General features: G+C 52.2%; 1 protein-coding gene across 3 annotated transcripts in view; it reads right to left on the reverse strand.

Moving 5' to 3' along the window:
* The window catches only part of PIK3C2B (phosphatidylinositol-4-phosphate 3-kinase catalytic subunit type 2 beta), a 64,635-nt gene extending 44,246 nt beyond the window's left edge, over positions 1-20,389 (reverse strand). Inside the window, exons 1-2 of one of the 3 annotated variants that reach the window (XM_082702102.1) lie at positions 20,213-20,345; positions 15,331-15,391 (exon numbers count right to left, since the gene is read on the reverse strand). The gene's annotated coding sequence lies outside the window, so the exon portion shown is untranslated. Of the gene's footprint in view, positions 1-15,330; positions 15,392-20,212 lie in introns of all 3 variants that reach the window. The other 2 variants (XM_082702101.1, XM_082702103.1) reach the window with 2 other exon arrangements.
* Between the last annotated feature and the right edge of the window lie 621 nt (positions 20,390-21,010).

The following is a 21,010-nucleotide window of genomic DNA, read 5'->3' on the forward strand; positions in this document are numbered from 1 at the left end:
AAGCATTCCTTGTGACTTGAAAGTTGAAAACATCAAAAGGAAAAAGGTTCAGGTAGATACTTGGGTGGCAAATGTCATCAGGTCCCAGATGAGTTAGGACAAAGGTATCCCTTGACCTGAGGTACCTGCCCAGGACCCTGGTGTTTCGGTCAGGCCCGGGCACAGAACCCTGGCCTGGAGGGCCGTGGCTGACTTGGTGAATTTCAGTAAGTAGTTCCCTGAAGATTGAGCAGCCCAAGCCCAGCCTGGGGACATACGAAGTGACTCTCCGCCTGCTGAGTCTGCCTACCCTTCAACAACTTCTTATTGATCACTTTTTACCTCCAGAGAGAAAGAGGGAGTCTTACTATTTGAAATCTAAAGGAATTAGATGAGCAGACAGAGATACCCAGAACACAGCTGCTGGGAGTTGCGAAACTGGTCCCAGGAAAAGGTCCTGGTATTTAGACAGGAGACACCAGATAAACGCTCCAGGCTGGACCAAGACTTTTATTCCAGACAGTGTTAAAACTTAGGGATGTCTACACTTGACCTCATTTTTGGTGTCACGCATGCGCACACACACACACAGCCGTCTCCTCTCTGGTTGTACAGTTTCCTGGACTCTCCACCATTTCTGGGCTTCTCTGTCCCTCTGGAAGTCAAGTCAACTTGTGCTCACCCCGCTGTCCTTGGTGTCACAATGTCCAGGAGGCAGAAACCCCATCAGCAGTAAACACCAGGGACATCGAGTGTGATTGGGGTCCTGTCACCAGCACAGCTGCGACGTGTCCTGAACACCTGTAGTCCTGGGATGAGGCTAATGCTCAGGAACCCTAGGGGGTGTCTCTGACCCCCTGGGCGGCTCAGCCTGAGACCCTCTCTGGGCTTCAGTTGCTGCCTGAGGCTAATCAGTAGATTGATTCTGGGACCTCAGGCTCAATGCTGCTACCCTGGAGCTCAAGGCCAATGGAGACATGACACATACCCTCCCTGTGCTCTCCAGGCTGGGCTGTCATCCACCTCCAAAGAGGCTGGACCTCTGGTGAGTCTTCTGTCCCAACCCAGGGCCACAGGGCCTGTGACCTCAGGGAGAGTTCCTCTTATCTCCACCTCTTCTCCACTCACATGCGGGACCCCTGACAGAAAACTTCTGGGTCTGGGCAGCCTTGGGTAATAGAAATTCCTTCTTCTAGTCATGGGTGCCTGAAGGAATAATCGCTCTGTCCTGAACGTGCTGAACACGAGGCAGAGGGAGGAGAGCTGCCCTCCCCGGAGTCCTATCTGATCCCGAATCTTTCCTTCCTGGAGGCTCTGTCTGGGGTTGGTAAGTCCATCCCTGAGATGGCTCTGAAGTTCACAGGAACAGCTTCTTCTTGAGTTTTACTGGGCACCACCTCAGGATTTTTTTACCTGCAGGACCAGACCCGTGATACAAAACTCATGACTGCAATAATAATAATAATAATAATAATGATAAATCAAATGATTTTAGAAACAAGATTATAGACCCCCCCTCCCTATTCAACTTCAAACAGAAGGCATTTCTCTTTCATTTTTTTTCCCCATCCATGCTTTTAACCCTAAATTCTATCCATTTTCTCTGTAATACACACACACACACAAAGACGTCTGGGTGGCTTAGTTAGTTAAGTTGTCAACTCCTGATTTGGGTTCAGATCATGATCTCAGGGTGGTAAGACTGAGTCCCATGGCAGGCTCTGCACTGGAGCCTGCTTGAGATTCTCTCCCTCTGCCCACCACAACCCTTATTCCCATGAGTGCCTCCTCTCTCTCTCTCTCTCTCTCTCTCTCTCTCTCATTAAATAAAATAAAATAAAATAAAAATTTGCCTTCACCAGGCACCATTATAATAAAGAGGAAAACTGAAGCCATTGGAAATAATCTAACTTCCTGCCTCTCTCACGCACAAGTTTATCCACACTTGCACACAGTCTCCCTTTCTTCCTTTGGGTCTCGGGGGAAGTGGGTTCCCACCTCCTGCTGAGGCACAGCCTCCTTGGGCTCTTGCCCCATCACTGCCTCCCCTCCAGGAGGAAGCCCCCGGAAGTCCCTCCCCTCTGCTGTACCTTCGTCTCTTCTCCTTACTGGGGTCTTTCTCTTAGCACATGTCCAGGCTGTTTCTAGCCTTAAAAAGGAAGAATAAAAAACAAAAACAAAAAACCCTACACCCTAAGCACCTTCTCTTGCCTTTTCGTCCTCTAGCCAATACCTTCTCTGTTCTTCCTTCCCAGCCAAGCTCCTCGAGAGCACAAGACACATGAACTTTCCCAATTCCTGTTTCCCCTTCAGTTCACTGTGATCTGGCTTCGGTCCCCATCCTTCTACAAAAACCACCAGCAGCAATGATGTCCAGGCCATCCAGTCCCACAGAACTGACTGACTGACTGACTTTCTTTTTTTTTTTTTTTTTTTTGAAGATTTTATTTATTTATTTGAGAGAGTGAGCACAAGCAGCGGGGAGGAAAAAAAAGGGAGCACAGGGAGAAGCAGACTCCTGGCTAAGCAGGGAGCCCGATGCAGGACTCGATCCCAGCACCCCAGGATCATGACCAGAGCCGAAGGCAGCTGCTTAAAAACTGACTGAGCCACCCAGGTGCCCCTCCAAAGGTATCTCTGTATGTCCGGACATGACTGCTGCATTTCACTCCCCTGACCCTTCCCTTGGCTTCCATGACACTTTTTTCTGGTTCTCCCCGTGCTTCTTGGGCCTGCTCTTCCTTTGGCCACCCCTGAAATGTTGGTGTTGACTCAGGACTCAGCCACTGTTAACACTCTCTGCTCGGGCAACCTTGCCTCTCATCTCCTATTTGTTCCATTCGTGTGTTGGAGCATATCCAAAGGGGCATCTCGCCCTTCAAGTTGATATGCCCATCCATATGTCCAAAACTGAACTACCACCTTGTCTTTTCCCTTCCCACAACCTCTCCTCCCTCCTGGTCCCCCACCTTGGCAAAGGGTGCCCGACAGCCACCCAAGATTCATCCTTCACCTGGCCCCCCACAGCCAGTCACCAAAGACTCCATCAAGAAGCAACTTTTCCTCATTAGCATTCCTGGAGCTGGTCCTTCCCTCTGTCCCAAGGGCCCTTATCTTCTCCTGACTGAGCTATCATCATGGGCTCCTAACAGTTCTTCCTCCTTAGCTGCCCCTCCTTAAGGCATTCTCCCCAGAACAGCTAGAGGGCTCTTTCTAAAGGGTAAACCTGATCGTCCCACTCCCTGCTTCCACCCCTTCAAAGGCTCTCTATTTGCTTCCTTTACAAATCCTTTATCACCGGCCTCATCTAACTCTCACCGGCTGCCATTCATTGGCGCAGACACAATACCTTCCCGATTTTGTTCAACATCCTTCCTTCCCGTGGGCAAGTCCTTCCCAGCTCCCTCCCGCTTTCTGCCTGTGGGACTCTAACTCACCCCTCAAACTCTGCTCAGACATCGTGTTCTCTGAAACCCCGGATTGGACTAAGGGCCACTTTGTTTGTTTGTTTGTTTATTTATTTGAGAGAGAGAAAGAGAGAGAGAGAACATGAGAGGGGAGAGGTCAGAAGGAGAAGCAGATTTTCCGCTGAGCAGAGAGCCCCCAATGTGGACTTGACCCTGGGACTCCATGATCATGACCTGAGCCAAATGCAGTTGCTTAATCAACTGAGCCATTGGGCCACTTCTTCATGCTCCCAAGAGCACCCTTTACCTACCTCAAATATAGTCTTAAAATAATACATTCAGAATTAAATAGGTATGGACTTGTCACCCACCACACCACCATTAAGTTCCTTAAGTTCCAAATTCACCTCATTTCCACTGAGAAACATACTTGAACTGGGACGTAAGGTCAGTGCTTTCCAGTGGCAAGAGTATCTAGACGGGGGCGGGGGGGGGGCACTTGGGTGGCTCAGTCCAGTAGGCTTCTGCCTTCGGCTCAGGTCATGATCCCAGAGTCCTAGGATCAAGCCCCACATCAGGATTCCTGCTCGGCAGGAAACCTGCTTCTCCCTCTCCCGCTCTCCCTGCTTGTGTTCCCCCTCTCGCTGTGTCTCTGTCAAATAAATAAAATATTAAAAAAAAAAAAAAAGAGTTTGTAGGCAAAAGACAATAGACCAGTGATCAGGGAGCAGCTGGTGGCCTTCCTTGGGGTCCTACAAACACGGGACTGGGTATCGCCTCACCGAGCTGGGTTTGGCATCTGTAAAGGCAGGTGGGCGGACAGACAGGACCACCCCACAAAGTGCCTTCCCGCTCTGGGCCTGGTTTCCCGCTCTGGTTTCCTTGAGTCAAATTTCTCAGAGGACGCCCAAGCCACATCCCAGAGCTAAGGGGCAGCCTCAGCCCTGGGAGGAAAGAGAAGAAAAGGTCCATGGGTGCTCCCCGGGCCTGGCTCTTGAAGTTCTTCCAGAACTGGAATTCAGATGAGGAAAGCCGAGCTGCCCCTAACCACCATCCCCTGGTGCCCGGCCAGGACTCCGCCGGACAGTCAGCGCGTGAGGGATCCGAGGTGAGGAGGCGGACGAGCAGCAGCCCCCGCAGGACCAGGAGAGCCACCCCTGAAGGTGGAGGGAAGGTACAGAGCAGCAGCCAGGCGCAGGGGAAAAGACAGAAGTCAGGAGCAACCTGCCCAACGACCTGGAGGTAGAGAGAGCTGGCTTCCTCGAAGAACTCAAGCCCCAAAGTTCAGTTTCTGGGATGGGTGGGAATACACAAAGTATTTTAGGAAACAGAGTCTCGTGCTTCCAGCCTCCCCCTCCCCTTCCCCAATTCAGCTCCCTCTCTGCCAGCCTCTGCTGGGTTAACACATTAGAAATTGCTCTGTTCCCCTTAGTCCTCAAGGGCTCCCACAGATTCTGGGAAAAAATGCATGTAGGTCCCAGGAAAGAGGTGGGGTGGTAAGGACCAGGGTCTCTGCAGCCCATCCAGGAAGAGAGAGCTGAGTACTACGGTGTCTTCTCAGGTCCATCTTTCCAAGAGCAGGTGCAAATTGTCCGGGAGACCAGTTCAGCCACAAGCACGTAATGTCTACACCTCCCCACATCAGCGCGCGCTCTTTCTCTGCTTAACCACTTGCAAGGAAGATGCAAGCACTTCACCTCTAAATCCTTCAGCCTGAATCACCAAAGAACTGGGTCATTTCCTACATAAACACGATGCTATTAGCACACTGTTGACACAATAATAGTATCTGATACAGAGCCCACATCTGACCGCCCCACATCCGAATGCTTCCGATTGTCATCTGGGAAGTTTTTCCAACATACAGATTCCCGGCCCCTCTTCTGGAGGGTCTGACTTAGTAGGGTGAGTCCTTGGACTCTGACCATTGCCAAGCTTCCCCAGGAATTCAGATATGCCACCAGGTCTGACCCTACAGACCGCAGTTTTGGAAGTGCCAGGAAGGCAAGAGGCAAGTGAGGGAAAGAGAGCCCACCCAGCCCCGGGCAGTCAGCTGGTGAAGGAAAAGCGCATGCTTATGGGCGAGCAGCTCGGTGCTGGGGTCTGAATGGCACCAGGCACCAAAGAGTCCACAGGGCTGCCAAAGGATGGCTGGGGGGTGGCAGGGGAAGGAACGGGGTCAGGGCAGAGCCACACAATGGTCTGGAGTCAAAGGGTAGAGAGAAAGGAGGGGACACTCCAGCCAGCCAGTGGGCTCTGCTCAGCCCCTGTGCCAGAGAGGATAGGGCCCCAGGGGCCAGCAGTGATCCCATCGGTGGGCAGAGAGGGTTTCTGGCTACCTGGCGGGAGGGCACCTTTTGGGAACGACTCTGATCTGCTCAGCCAGATGGGTCTAGGTCATCTCCTCCCACCCAGACCCACAGAACTGAATCCCGATGGCCACCGAGGGCCAGCTATGTGGCAGGCGCCATGCTCGTCCTTGAAGCAGTCAGGTGACCGCAGCACAGTTCCAGGGAGCTTACCGTCCAGCAACGGTGACCGGCCTACCCATAAAGAATTCGATCCTCCCACCCCTTTGGCGCACAAGGCAGGGAAGCTCCGCATGTCTTGGCCCATCTTCACTGGGCAGGGAACATGGAGAGCCGTGAAACAAGATGGTAAAAAATAATATAAAAGGTCTCGAGCCCCCAGCTTCCGGCATCCCGACTTTTAATAGTTTTTAGTAAGGGAAGAGGACTCAGTTCTAGGACTACCGAGGAAGGGACCTTCAGCACTGCCTCTCAGAATGAAATGGGTCAAGGAGTAAGAAGCCATTCAGACTTAAACCCTTTGGCTTCCAGAGTTTTGTGTTCAGAGGATCCCTGCCCCTCTCCACCCTCCAACACCCGCACTTACCCATACCAAAATCCCACTGGCTTTGCAGCCAGGGACCCATCCCCCACTCCTTGCTCCATACACCTGCTGCCCTACCAACCCACCCCCCGCGTCCCCACCGCCAGAGGTTCAGCTGGACCCGGGAAGGTTAGCATCCCTGCATCATGAATCCAGCAGGAAGGTGTGTCTGAAAGGTCAGCTCCCTGTCTCAATCAGACAACCACCTGATCCTGGCTTCTGCACAGCTCTAGAAGCTTCTCTAATGTCAGGCCCATCACTGAATCATGAACCGACGTATCTATGTTCCTCCTCTGTGGCTATCGCTTAGTTCTGAGTGTGGGAAGACAGAAAACAACTGTCTATGCTTTCTTCTCACTCACCCAGCCCCTCTTTAGCATCCCCTTGGCCAAATTAAAGCATTCCTACATGGTCCAGTCTTCACTGTTGAAACTTTACTCTCCATCCCTGGGTTCCCTGGGCCTACTCTGGACATTCCACTCATCTGCAGCCAAAGTTCATTTCAGAGTTAGCAGAGGGCTCTTTGGGTCTTAGAAGCACAGAGACAGACGCTAGGAGCCTGTGTGACATGGCTAGATACAGCTGCGTTCCCATTCAGAGTCCGAAAATCCTCAGCTCAGAAATCAGGTATGCAATTCTTTCAGTGTACGTGCGTGCACGCGCACACACACACACACACACACACACACACACAGGATCCCTGAAAAATCACAGATCCTACCACAAACCCTGCAGAGATTCAGGACTCGAGTAAAGAAAGTCAGGGATGGAAGAGTTCAGGCGGCTTGTGGCTCCTTTCAAAACTTTCCTTCCTCGAGCTGGCGACGGAGATCAGACAAGGGGAGCTGGCAGTCAGCTGAACGGAACCCCTGGCAAAGAGGGAAGAAAGGTCTTGGCAGTGTGTGGCTCTCTAATCCAGGAACCATCCCGGGAGCCAGAGCAGCCACATCTCCTCTCCGTCTGGTCTGCACTTCCTGCTCCCCCCCTCCCTGCCCCGACCTGCGCTGGGCCACCACAGCCCATAGAACCAGCCCTTCTAGTTCTGATCCGCTGGGTGCCCTGCAAGGAGCAGAATGGTTAAGAATTACTCTTCCAGCTTCCTTGGCCATCGAGAGACAGGCAGTGGGACAGGATGGGGGTCGGGGGAAGGAGCTCTCCAGCAGGACCTTCCCTGGCCAATCCTGGTATCCAGCTGAGGGAATACCTAAGGAAAGCTCTTTAGGGACAAGATTCTCACCAGCCCATCCCATGTCAGAAAAACCACCCCAACATTTCCAAAGACCAACATCTAAGAAACCGTAACCTCTCCGAGGATAGGGGAGACCCCAGGAAGTACAAAGGAAACCCCACTGGGAGGAGGGTGTAAGAAAGCGGGTGGCGTGGGGGATGGGCACACACTACCCCTCAAGGCCTTTGCCTCCCCTCTTCAGCTCTGCTCCACAGCACCAGAGGTCTCCTGCAAGGCCTACACTGTCCCCTGTTACCTCCAGCACAATCTTCAGGCCAACTTCCCCAGCTTGTGTCCTCTGGAATCCAGTTCTCCGGGATTCCTGTGAGGGCTGGGGAAACTCCCTGGAGGCGGCCAGCCCATTAAACAGGATCTAGAAAGCGGGTCACAGATGTTCCCATGCAGCCACGGCACCAAAGGGAGAACAGAACACACCAAGAAGTTTCTGCTCTGCCTGGAGGGGTCACCAGAGGAAGAGATGAGAGGCAGTGGGGAACCACCTCACTGCTCCCGAGCTCAGGCTCTCAAGTGCTCACGGGCTGGGCGGGCCCAGCCCACCAGCACCTACAAGGACCGAGTAGCGCCTCAAATTATGGCCCAAGCCCGTGGCAAGGAGAGGGGGTGTATCCTGGGGTAATTGCAGGGGCAATGGACTAATGAGACTGCACCGAATAAGACCAGTGGGACCTTGTCCTAAAGGACATCTTTGTTGGGGATCAGAGCTTGGACTTTTAAGGGAGCATCTGAAATGAATTCAATGCTAACAATGCTTTGGTTGTTTTCTGGTAGCAACTTCTTAGACACCTGAGAGGCTCTCTTTCTTCTCCACGACTGGGTCCTCCTGTCTACTAGAGATAAGCAGACCAAGGCCCGGTTAAGGGTCAGGGACTTTGCCCTGGGCCTCACGCCGGAGCTGCGGTAGAGTGGGGAAGGGTCCACAGCCTTGATGTAGGGAAGCTATGTGGTGCTGGGACTCAGGGATCATCCTGAACCCAGCCCTGGGCTATCCCCCAGCAAGTACACACTTGGCCCAGATGTGCCAGAGCCCCAGGATCAGAGTGACAAGGACCCAGAACAATCCAACACGCAGGAGTGCAGAAAGTGGGGCCCGCAGCCTCCAGGTGGTGGTGCCGACTGTGGGAAAGCTGGGGCGACTGCCCGCAGGCCTGCATGAGGGCCAGTGGGCAGGGACAGGCTGTGTGGGCGGTGGGCTGCCGGCAGCTGAGAGCCACCTGCTTGGCTGCCGGGAGGGCAGAAGCAAGTCAAGCAGAAAAGAGCTGAGCTAGTCTTCCACGGGAACATAGGGAGCCGAAGGCCAGGCCCCCCCACACCATGCCCAGGATAAGCTCCCTGCCTTCTCCCAGGAGGAGGGCTCTGCCCCCTCCATGAGCCCTGCCCACTATCCCTCTGCTGCCAAAGTCCCTAAACCAGCAATCTAGACTTGTGATCTGATAATAAAGTGTCTTCGGTGAGTGCTAACTCCACTCCTCAGATCAAGAATATCTCTGAGAGACAACAGTCATTGTTGGGGACCTAAAGCCTCGGTAATCACCCACACCTTCCCCCACGTACCCCACATCACTCACTCCCTTCCCTGGGCACCCTCCACATACCCGAGACTACCTCTTCCACCCCCTCCCTCCCCCCTCCACACCCCTACCTTCCCCCAGACGCCCACATGCATCCCTCACTCTCCATGCAGACTCCATGCCCCGCACACCTCCCGCAACCCCCACCCCCTACCCTATCACAGCTGCCCACGCGCAGCCCCCATACCTTCCCCCACACCTTGCTCACTCCCTCATCAGCTCCCTGAGAGGAGAAGGAAGGAGAGGAGAGGAAGCTGGGTTAGACACCATGAACTCACAATCTTACTGTCACAGGCAAAGAAGTCTGAGAAAAGCAGACAGAAGGTTGAACCCGGAAGAAAAAGAGAAAACAAGAACTTTCAGCTCCAGAGAGCAGCTCTAGGCCTTCCCTGTCCACATTCCAATACACTGGAGGCAGGCCCGTAGGGCACCAGGGAGCCAGAATGCCAGGGAAGAGGATGCCAGGCAGTTGAACCCAGGAGGGCCTTCGCCCAAAGGCCACGTCACTTCTGGCAGGCCTCGGTGTTGGTGGGTTACTTCCTACCGTCAGGGCACACTGGAGAGGCCCTGGGGTCAGATCAGGGTAGGAAAGGTAAGGGGTGCCCCTCTCAAGCACCCCCATCTTACAGCCCAGAAAACACACACACACAGAAAACACCACCAAACATCTGATACTAATTCACACAGGGGTGTTAGAGGCCAAGGTGTTAGTCCTGCCCAGGGACACTAGACATTTGCATTTGAAAAGCAGAGTCTGAGGAGGAGAGGAGTGCCCAACCCAACCCTTTCTGGAAGTGGTGAGGGAAATTTCTAGTGGCTTGGGAGGAATGATCCATTAATTAAAAGGTAGGCAGGGTGGGTCTCTGGTGCTGGCAGTGCCTGTTCAGAGCTTCCCTGGTCTCAGCGCCTGAGGCCGAGGCAGCTCTTAACCCCAGTCCAGAACACCTGTGCCCCTCAGTGAGGCCCAGCAGGCAACCGCCCCCTCCAGTCCCGGACCTTGGCTACTGTCAGCCGAGACTGACCGAGGTGGCTACTGGCCTTCCTCAGTAGCTGTGAGGTTCCACTCCACTTTTCCTGGTAACAGGCAGGATATCCTGCTCAGGTCAGCCAAGGACACTGAACCTAGAGAGAGACCAAGGATTCCATTTTCGCCAGGTCAAAGGAGAAACCCCACTCGGAATGCAGGGCCCTAGGAGGGAACTCAGATTGAGACCTTCCCCAAGATGGCCTCTCAGTGTTCGGAATCCCCAGACCACAGGGAAAGGGAAGCACAGATGGGGACCTGGGGAGGAGGCAGCAGGCAGTGTCCTGTGGTACCAGATCCCAGCCGGGACTCCCCGTATCAGTCTGGTCACCCCTGTCCTGATGGTAGGTCCAATGCCCTCACCCCGGACCCATCTGCCCTGAGAACCTAGTAAAGACTCCCCATGCCCTGTTTCCCCGACCAGCTGCCTCTCAGGGCCTCCAAAGTCCCAGGTGCAGCTGCGAAGGCTCCCTCTTCCTCCCTGCTTTCTGTCTCTCTTCTCCCTACTCTGACTCAAGAGCCTCAGACGCTTTCCCTGGTCAAGTCCTCCAATTTTTCCTTACTTCTGCTCCTCGTTCTCCTTAACACGCTGAGGTGGTGTGCGACACAACAGACTGAAATGGTGGCCCTGGTGTCTGGGGCACAAGAACAGCACATTTGCCTTAGATGGCATTAAAACAACTTTCATCTGTGCAGAGGGCTCAAGACAACTTGTTTTTTTTCTAAGCAGGGAGTGACCTAGGGCATGGGGGCGTAAGGCAAGGACTCATGGCAATTCCTTTTGGTGTCGCTCTGGATATGCTCTGATGCTTTGCTCCTATCTCTTATGCCCCACTCGGTGGGGAGGTGTCATCTATGAGACAGAGCTCTAGTCTACATGGGCAGAGGGGTAGACCAGCTGCCCGCCGGGCACAGGGTAGCACACCCCCATCCCATCAGTCCCACCTTCAGCCCAGGGAGGCCCCTGGGACCCTCACTCGGGATCCACCAGGGTAGCAACTGCCAGAGGCCATTTTCAGGAGGGATTAGCTGACATTGCTTGCAGCTGGGTTAGTGTCCCAGGGAGTGGCCATATGTGTGCAGGCCTATCAGGGCCAACGTTCCAGAAGCACCTTGCGGAAATACCACTCCAAAGTATGTAAACACCATTACAGAGTCTGTCAAGTTAGTTCCCCCAGGGACAGGCCCGCTATCAGGACAGGAGTGGAGGTGTCATACTTTGTCTGGGTGAAAGGGAGGAAGGAGAAGGCGGGGCAGGGCTGGGGAGAGGCTAAGCAAATACGAGCAGCACGAAACAGAAGGAAAGAAGGAGACCTGTTTTTCCCCTCCGCAACTCTGTGCCAGGTATTGTCTTCTTTAATCCTGACAACAATCCTTCCGTGTGGATATTAATATCCTTACTTAGCGGATGAGGGAAGTAGAAAACAGGAAGAGGACTGCAAAATTTACCCAAGGTCGTACAGCCCATAGACGGTGGAATCAAGAATTCAGGCGAACCGTGTTTGAGGCCAAAACTCTTCGTGTTTTTCCCATCCCGTAGAATGGGCCCCAGGCACATCCCTGTTTACTGAATGTGCAAGCTGCCCTTAGTGATCATCCCAATACGGCTCTGCAGTCCCCCTCAAACCCCAAACACTTCTTCACCTCCCAAGCCACTCAAGAGCAAGCAAATAATAAACAAGGAAAAAAACAAGACAGCCCACTGTTTTGCAAGTAAGGGGACCAGTGACCAACTGTGTAAATGGGTGAAGAGGAAAGGGGGATACAGGCTTTCAGTTATGGAATGGCAAGTCATGGGAGTAAAGGGCACAGAGAAGCTAGTCAGTGGTACTACAGTAGTGTGGTGGGTGACAGTGGTGGGTGACAGTTGGTAGCTACCCTTGGGGTGAGCATAGTGTAACACAGAGAAAAACCGAATCCCTATTTTATTTTTTTTTAAAGATTTTATCTATTTATTTGACAGAGATAGATCACAAGTAGGGAAAGAGGCAGGCAGAGAGAGAAAGAGAGGAGGAAGCAGGCTCCCTGCTGAGCAGAGAGCCCGACGCGGGACTCGATCCCAGGACCCCGAGATCATGACCTGAGCCGAAGGCAGCGGCTTAACCCACTGAGCCACCCAGGCACCCCCCGAATCCCTATTTTACACAAAGAACCAATGACCAGAGGGGAGAAATGACTTGTCTAGAGTCACATAGGTAGTCAGTGGCAGAAGTGGGACTAGAACCCAGAGGTCCCAGACTCCCACTTCAGTGCTCCTTCCAGACTGAGTCACAACCAGTCTACCTCCAGGGAAGGAAATCCCAGCCTTCCTGTTCCAATCCAGATTGAGTCACAACCAGTCTACCTCCAGGGAAGGAAATCCCAGGCTTCCTGTTCCAATCTCTCTCAAACTGGTCCACACCTTTCCAAGCTTTGGATTACTTTCCTTAAGTGAAATAACCTACTGGAAGCACCTATCAGGCACCAAAAATTACTATTCTTTTATCTGAACAAGTGAAACAGCCTTTTAAGGAGGTCTGTCTCCCCACCGAACCCTAAAGCATCTATGCTCCACTTCCAAGATAACCTTGCCGCAACGTTTCTGTTCCTGTCATCCTTCTGAGGAAAAGGTTTCTGTCTCTCCCTTTCATTATCAGACCTTCAAGAGTCCCCACACTGAGTCCAAGCCCAGGTCCATGCATGGCCCCCAAACGCTGATGGTTATTAACCATTTCCCAGGGCAAGCTTTCCCACAAATCTTCAGTCACGCTCATGCCTTCTGGAATATTCTCTGCCTTGCCCTCTACAAGGGCCTGCTCTTATATTTGAGCCTGTTCTCATCTCCTAGGCCTGAAAGTGACTTCTGTTCTCTTTTGGACAACTCTAAACACAGCCATTTTTACTGTTTCGCATTATACCTACTAGTGATTAGAATCATCTTTGTCCATGGACGTGATTCACAGTTACAAAGCACTTTCACAGACAGAAGCCCATTAATCTAAGAATAAAATTTATCTCTTATTTACCTTTGCCTTCCCCACAATGCTCAGCCCAATGTTTCACACCAGGGACAGAGCTGTTAAATACTGTGTTTGGACAGTGATCAGACCAACCCAGACGAGAACATTTAACACCTTCCTGCTTTAGGATTAGAGATTCTGAATGAGGAAGGCAAAACTGTAGTTTATTTTTCCAGGTTGATATCCCATAGCATTTATTAGACTCTCAGGGTTTAGAGGCCCCCCCCAATTATGAAGCACCATGGTCCTAGCTTCTACGCTTCTCTGAAATGCTGCCTCAGATTTCACCAGCTCTCGGAGTGGCGGTGTGACAAGTGCCTCACAGTGAGCTTATAGGAATGACCCCGCCATAAAGCAGTTCATCCATTCACCTGCAGTTTTTGGAGTCCAATGTGGTTACCTCAAGGTCATGGACCATACTGAATTTAAGTTTGTATCCCTAATAACAATTGTAAACACCACCATTTATTAAGCCCTTCCTAAGTATTGGGCACTGTTCTAGAGAGTTAGTTCACTAATGAACTCATTTCATTTCTACCACAGCCTTTTTTTTCCCTTGGTACTATTATGTTCCCCATCTTACAAAGAGGAAACAGAAGCACAGAGAAATGAAGTAACTTTCCCAAGATCAAACAACTAGTATGTGGGAGGGCCAGGCTTTGAACCCACGGAAGTGACTCTAAAGCCATACTCTTACTTATATACTACATTTATAGTGCCCTTCAGTTGATGAATCAGTGAATATAAGAATGAAGGAACAGAGGCACTGAAGATGTTTGTGTCGGAGAAGAATTAACCAACCATTAATTAACCCACTTTGTGTCTCTACCCTACGTTACCCATAGTACTATCCTGAGTCTTTCTCAAACTTTCCCTAAGTTCAGGCAGAGTTTGTCTATGAGGAATTTCCTGATCTACCAGTATAAAATCCCTGTCAGCAAAATAAAGAAGCTTCATGAAATTTATTCTTAGTGAGCTGAGTTCTCTCAGAACACAAAATCCAGAAGGGCAGGGGCTGTCCTCTTCACTCGTGTGCCCTGAGGAGAGTGTCAGGTACATCGTGAATAAACCGTAAGATACAAACTCCTTCAATGGGTCTGGCCAGATTAAAGTACCTTCACCTCACGGGCTTTGCCTTTCACTTTGTCCCCCAGCCCAATTTCTACACATTGTTCTGATCTCGGCTAACATCGAATTTCTTCCAGGAAGTCTGACTACCCCAAATGCCCCCCTTATGAGTTTCCAAAGCATCCCATTCTCCCCCACCCACCCACTCACCCCACAGCCTATTTCCTTGTCTGTATTCCCCACTCAACTGTAAGTTCTGGAAGGCTCTCTGTCCTCACCACTGAAAGCACTGACAGTCATTAGTGAGCCCTCAAAAACATCTGTTGAATGAATGAATGAGTTCTTTCTAACCATTCTCTTCTGAGACTTCTCTGCCTTTGAGGCCATAGCTTCTTCCACAAACGACTTTGAGAACAACCCTTTCTGTTGTTAACTGACTCTTGGGGAAACCCCATCTCATTCAGAACTTGGGCCTCATCAGCACTTTTCTGTCAGAGGTCCCTTACAGGGGAGTCCCGGAGGAAGAAACACAGGTGCCGGAGGTATCCTGACCTGGATTCAAACTGTGGTTCTTCTCTAATTATCTTTGGCATGTTTCTTGATCTTCTTTTGAAGCAAACCTAATCTGAATTGCAGCTGTCCCATTGCTAAGGTCCCATTTTCACCATTATGGTTTCCTCCGAAGTTAGGGGATGGGGAAAGTAAAGATAATGTCTGAAAAATTACAAAGTGGGGGCGCCTGGATGGCTCAGTGGGTTAGGCCTCTGCCTTCGGCTCAGGCCGTGATCTCAGGGTCCTGGGATCAAGCACCGCATCAGGCTCCCAGCTCAGCAGAGAGCCTGGTCCCCAACCCCCTGCTTGCCTCTCTGCCTACTTGTGATCTCTGTCTGTTGAATAAATAAATAAAATCTTTTAAAAAAAAAAACAAAAACAAAAAAAGAAAGAAAAGAAAAGTTATAAGGGGACAACACCTGAAACTAAATGTTAACTAACTGGAATTAAAATTAAAACTTAAAGAAAAAAAAAAAAAAAAAAAGCAAAATCTGGAAAAAAAAAGAAGAAAAAGAAGAGGAAAAGAAAGAAAAAAAGCTACCAGAGGACGGACACTCAGTGCTCCTGGCTATTCTTCATCACACACTCTTACCCTTCTTGGTACTTGAACTTTTGTTCCGGTGGCTCCTTCTCTCCTTGTGTTCCAGAACCATCTGCAACAGTGTTGTGAAAATTGCACTTGAGAGAATTTGCCAACCCTCTGGAACCACTCTATCTTTCAAAGTCACTTGTCAGGGAATTATATCTATCTTTTCCCTTAATTAAAACAAAACAAAAACAACTCTGCCTTCTTGAAGTCTAGAGTGGAAACATGAAATCCGGGCCATTACATTTTGGGAGGAAATAATAGAGATGTTTTCTCCCAGCTTCCCCTAATACCCAATTTGCAAACGATCTCTCCTTTTTGGGTCAGAATTAAATACACTTTAATGGTGCTCCTTATCAGTTTAACTTCCTTTACTTATCCTCAGGAAGACCTAACCACAGGGCGAATCAGGAACGTGGCAGACGCTCTGCTTCTAGAAAAGACCAACTCTCAAGAGATGTTTCAGCAGTGGAAAAGCCCCATCAGGACACTCTCCTGTGTTCTGGATTCGTCTAAGACCTAAGACAAGAAAGGTTCGTATCTATTATCTATTTCTTCTCCCTAGCAAGGCACACTGTAGCATTTCCTCAAAATAGAATCTTCTTGGTTCTTTCCTCTTTCCCCCTCACCCTATGTCTCCTGGTTGGCTGTCAAGGGTACCAACTACACTAAGATAGACAGAAGAACTTAGCTAGAGAGGAAGCCTCTACGCAAGCTCACTCCTGGTGGGCCTGGGCTTAGCCGGGCATGGACAACAAAGCCATGTTGAGTAGAGCAGCTCTCATTCCTGACACCCACCTCCATTTGCAGAGGATACAGGGAGAGGAGACAAGGTAGAATGGAGTCTCCAGGACAGGACCCTCAGGAGCAGAGACTAAGGACACACAAAGCGTTGTAGGAAGAACTGCCAAGAAGAAAAGAAAGCATTGCCACCAGGAGATTGATCTCACCAATCTAGGGTTGGCTGGCGGGAGAGAGAGAAAACTGCAGGAAAAAGGGAATGAAGAGAGTTTTCAGGAAGGAACAGAGGCAGGAATGATAAAGCATTGGTGAAAGGAAAACATTTTCTGAAGAGGCAAATGATCTCTGGTTCCTCTTGGATATACTACAGAGCCTCTGCAGGGTGAGACTTCCTATGGGAAGTATTTCAAAAGAGGAAGGAGTGAATGGCTAGATCCTTCGGCCCCAGGTTCTGTGTTCTGCCTCAGGAATACTGAGAACTTCTTTCCTCTTCCTTCTCCTGACCTTGAGGACCTCTGCTCCACAGCACGAACAATGTCTTCTATGTCCTTAATGTCTTTAACCAACACATGAATTTGGGGTGAGTGAATTCCATCATTAGTGCTCTGAGAGAATTCCCCAACAATGAAATCACTGACAAGGTCTGCACACGATTGTGAAGTGCTGAAAGGTAGGTCCTGTCGTCAGTCATATTGTGATCCAATGGGGCAAGGGTAAAGTTCTAACACTGCTAGTAACTGTGTGACCTTGGAAGAGTCACTTCATTTCAGAGAAATGACCTCCAAAGTCCTTGCCAGTTCTTTTTTTTTTTTTTTTTTTTAAGATTTTATTTATTTGACAGAGAGAGAGAGAAGTAGGCAGAGAGGTAGGCAGAGAGGTGGGCGGGGGAAGAAAGAAGCCTCCCTGCTGAGCCGAGAGGGGCTCGATCCAGGGATCCTGGGATCACGACCTGAGCCGAAGGCAGAGGCTTTAACCCACTGAGCCACCCAGGCCCCCTCCTTGCCAGTTCTAAAGCTGTATGCGGTCACAAAATATGCAAGAGTAACAGCCTCCTACGTTTCATTTTGTAAAACAGGCATGAAATAAAGCAGACACAGAAATACTAAAACAAAAGATTTGCCTTGAATCTCCGGAGTACCCCAAGTCCCAAACCTCTTACTAATGTTGCCCAGAAGGTAGCAAAATTACTCGATTTGATTACCCCTAGTCTTCTCCTTACATTCAGGTAGGGATATGAATGAGAAAGCAGAAAAAGGTAAGGCAGGATCTCAAGGAATTCACATACGTGTCCTTTGACCCCCAAACACCTGGGAATTAAGGAGGTGCCGTGCTAGGCCCCTGCCCCTGGGAAGTTTATTATCTAAGGTACTGTCCCAGTCTGGTGACCTGTCAAGGGCGTTCAAGTAAGGGAATCTGGTCTGAATGAATTTCATTGCCCATTCTGTCCTCCCGAGACCTGGTATCACCCTCACAGTGGCATCGAGGTTATGAGCACAGGGTCTGGAATGAAACAGCCTGCTTCCAATCCGTCCTCTGTCATTTACCAGCTGACTAACATCAGTAAATGTTAGCTATTATATTATTTGCCAGCTCAGCACTACCCTGTCTGTGGACAGTAGCCCACCTTTGGTGGGTCTTTGTTTCCCTACTTCCCTACAGATATTAGTAAGCAGCCTTTCCCTCTCTCCTAGCTCCCATCCTGCCAACACTTTTTAAAGAGAAGTAACCCCCCCCAAAAAAGAGAAGTAACCCAAGAAATAGCTACCTTGTCATCTGCCCATCACTCTTCCCTCATCCTAGATTCCAGCACATTCTCTATTCCATCCCTTTCTCCCACTCCTTTCGCAAAATCCACCAGCTATCCCTCCCTTGTTGTAACCAAGGCTAAACTCAGGGTGTATAACCCACACTGGTCTAGTACTCTGCAGTTTCCAGAGTGCTTTTGCACACTTGATTTTGTTCAGTTCGTGGTAAGCAGTGTATTTCATCTTTAAAGCAATCTCGTGAGCCAACGGTATGTTTCCCCCATTTTACAGATTATACAAACTAAGTCTTGGGTTCATAAGTTGTCCATGCTCACACTCACACCGGGACTCTAACCCAAGCCTCCTGACCCCAATTCCACCCACTATATTCTCTACTACTCTGTTTTATCAAGTCCAAGTTCACATCCTAGGAGCACGAGGAGCCTGAAATTTACAGCCAGCCACGAACCCCTCAAAGGGAACACAGTTCTCTCATTTTCCTCGGTGCTGGCTGTGGCAGGGCTGTCCAAGCTGAAGGATCAATCCCATGAGGCACCTGCAAAGCACCTAGGCCAAGTGCGGTGAGGAAACCAGAGAGGGGACCAAAGGCCCACAGGGCTGTGGGGTGTCTGCTAGAGGGCCACTGTGTCATGGCAAAGACCAAAAGCATTCCAGGTCACTGGGCAATCCCAAAGGAGGCACTCAGAGAAAATCCTGAGGCCCCAGATCCATGGGGCCTCCTTCCCCGATGCTTCCAGCTAGAGGAAAATGCACAAGCTCCCTCCCCCGCGAGGGCTGCGAGCTTGATCCAATTCAGAAACACACACACCCATGCACACTCAGCAGTAAAGTCAGAGTCATGGAAATCAAACCTTGAGCTCACCCAAAGGCCAAAGGAGAAGCAGCCACAGCTTCAGCCCAGGGCTCCGGCTCACAGCCACCGGTCTCCTCAGGCACTAGATGCCAGGCAGTGCTAGGAAATGGGCCTCTGCTTAATTTTTCCATGGACACAACCCCAGATGGGACTGCCAGGCTCTGGAGGAGATGAAGTTCTGAAGCCCCATGACCTCTCAGCTGTAGGATGCACAGTTGGACTTGGGGAAGGAGGAATACTTGGGGATCGGGTTTGCCACCCCCTGGAACGCTTCTTTCCCAATATCTTTCCAAGGCCTAGCGAGGTGGTGGTGTAAGTTTTCATTCAGCAACTGATACAGGGTTGGAATTCAGTGCAAATTGCTTACATCTGCTTGGCCACATCCCAGACAGCCAGGTAGTTGAGAGAGAGGAGGGGCAGTGTTGGCCCACTTCTGGAAGCCTGGGTAGCTGTGCGCTCAGGAATCTGGTGCCATGCTGGGACCAGCCAACCCAGGGTACAAAATTCCCCAACAGAATTGGAGAGGGGGGGAAGCCATCAGGGCACCAGGAGACAATAGAGATTCCATCCCAGGCGTGGCTGGTGGGACTGGGACAGGGAAGCCACAAAGACCTCGAAAGGGGGTGGGGACGGAGGGGGAGAGAAGGTTGGCCTGAAGGAGCAGGAGCAATGGAAGATCCTTCTCTCTCTCTCTCTCTCTCTCTCTCTCTCACACACACACACACACACTCACACACACGCACGCGCGCGCGCGCGCGCGCGCGCGTCTCTCAGCCAACCGGGGTGTGTACACTAACCTCATACATTTGGTAATCTCTTCTCACAACCCAGGAGCTAGCCAAACCCCTTGGCTCCCCACCTCACCCCACCCCAGCTTGGCAGCGTCCCCTGGGCTTCCTGCTGCTGCGACTGCTCCCCAACATCAAAGCCGCCACTATCGGGAGCCGAAAACGAGAGACAAGTACCAGCCAGGAGAGCAGCGCCTCCCCGGAGGGCCCGGAAACTCGGGCCTGAGGGTCCCTCTCTTCCCCCTCCAGCTTCTCCCGGTGCTGCAGTACCCTTATAAGGCAGAAGCCAAGTACGCCCTCCGTCTGGCTAAAAAATGTATATATTCCCCAAGCTAGATGCTGACTTTTCACCCACTGCAAGGGAAAGCGCCAACCCCCGCTACCCCCACTCCGGGGCAGGTCTTGCTTTTTATTTCTTATCTTAAACAAACCAACCCCCCCCCCCCCCCAAACCACTGGCTGGCTCAGATCGCCTTGCAGCTGGGAGCCAGGAAGTGTGCTGAGAGGGAAAGGAGTGGGAAGGCGGTGCCCAGGGGCCCGAGAGCCCCGAAACTGCAGGGACCGGGTGGCGGCGGGGGTCGGCCACCTGCAGGGCGCCGCCGGCCGGAGCTCTCGCAGCCACCGCGTCCGCGGCTCGGCCGGCCCCCGGGAGCCCAGGGCTCCTTCCATTGTTGCCCCTTGGCTGATGCCATGTTGGAGCCAGAGCCCCCTGACCTCCGCTCTCTCGCCGCGCGTCCTACCTGCGCTCGCTGCGGGCTTCCCCGCGAGGAACCGACGTGGCGTGTGCTCGGCGACAGGGGCTGCCGGCTCCGCAGCTCCGGGCGTCCCCAACACCCGGGCGCGCCGGCCGCGCACCGCCCGCTCCCGGGCCGCTCCCCTCTCCGCGCTGCGCGCCGCGCGCGCTGGCCCTGGGGCCCTCACCCCGGGGCGGCAGGGAAGACAGGAAAGGGCGCGGGACCGGCTCCGGAGGGGGGGCGCGGGGGAAGCCCTCCGGGCCACGAGCGTGCGCGAGCCCGCAGAGTCAGGCCACCCCGGGTGAGACAATAGCGGGAGCAGCGGGCGGGAGCGGAGAAGCCATCTCCCGGAGACCCGGCGCACTGCACGGCGACGCGATGCGCGGCCAGCCCCGGCCTGGACAGGCAGCCGCCCGGCCGCCCGCTCCAGCCCGCAGCGCCGAGTCGGCGGCGAGCGCGAGGGCGGGGCGGTCCCCGGAACCCTGACCGCCCTCCACCTCTCCCGCCCGCCTCCCGCCTCCCGCCTCCCTCCCTCTCTCCGCCGCCGCTCGCTGCCTCCCTCCCTCCTTCCCCGAGGGGGCGCGGGGGCGCGGGGGCGAGCGGCGCGCGGGCGTCCGATTGTGCTCGGGAGCCCGCAGCCGGCTCTGCAGCGTCCCACTCGGGTGAGGTCTCTGCAGCTGGGTCTTTACTTTTCCCCTCGGGGACCCCTTTGCTCAGTGTCAGATGAATGCCAGCTCGCTCTGCTGAAAAGGAACCATGGGCAGTTCGAAGACTTTCCCCCACTGCATTATTAGGATGGCGACG

This window comes from Mustela nivalis, assembly GCF_964662115.1.
Source record: "Mustela nivalis genome assembly, chromosome: 16".
In the NCBI taxonomy this organism is placed as follows: Eukaryota; Metazoa; Chordata; class Mammalia; order Carnivora; family Mustelidae; genus Mustela; species Mustela nivalis.